We start from the raw sequence: 736 nt of genomic DNA, 5'->3' as shown, positions 1-736 counted from the left end.
GTTCTTTGAGTACACACACACAACCACCCACACACACACACACACACACACACACACACACACTGGGTACTAGGCTGACCGAGAACACATAACAGAACAGAGAAGATAAGTGCCAAAGCAGGGAAAGGAAAGCAAGGTCGGCAGCTCAGCTTATGAGTTTCATAGTTTCGTGTGGGACATGTAGTTCTCAAACAAGAGCAACACACATGATAGACAGGATCATGTCAGCATGTTGTCGGTTGTCTGTTCTGGTCTGGCAGGGTCTCAGTACTGGGCTGGAGATCCGGCTGAGTCAGCTAGATGTACCACACAACACACACACACACACGCTGTGTTGTGCTTACTTCGTGTGGTGTGTGTGCGGCGGGGGGTGGGGGGGTGGCGGCGGGTGTGTGGGTGTGTGTGTGTGGGTGTTATCATCTTAGCGTGACGTCATCCGGTCTCCATCCGCGGGAATTACTTGATGACGCCTTCCAGACCTATGAAAGCATGACAAGCCTACAGGCATGCTTATGCATTTTATCCTTTCTATCATTTTTTTCTCTTTTTTCTATAAAACTACAGTTTTCCACACTGAAACTATTAAATTCATTAGATCTTGTAGGGTGGGGGTCTTGGGCCTAACGAGTAAGGTGACTTTCGCATATTCTTATTTTGATCAACTAAAATGATAACATAATAACACTACATGGTGTAAACATTTTACAATTATTAATCAATCGTTCAAAGATATGGA

The 736-nt window shown here is 45.2% G+C and overlaps 1 protein-coding gene across 1 annotated transcript in view; it reads left to right on the top strand.

Moving 5' to 3' along the window:
- Positions 1-736, top strand: part of fndc3ba (fibronectin type III domain containing 3Ba) — an 81,131-nt gene that overhangs the window by 41,183 nt on the left and 39,212 nt on the right. The gene's annotated exons all lie outside the window — the stretch shown is intronic.

The sequence above is a fragment of the Morone saxatilis genome, unplaced genomic scaffold (assembly GCF_004916995.1).
Source record: "Morone saxatilis isolate NCDOM2014 unplaced genomic scaffold, NCSU_SB_2.0 Contig3, whole genome shotgun sequence".
Taxonomy (NCBI): Eukaryota; Metazoa; Chordata; class Actinopteri; family Moronidae; genus Morone; species Morone saxatilis.
Note: the sequence above shows the minus strand (reverse complement) of the source record. Positions and strands in the feature narration are given on the sequence as shown.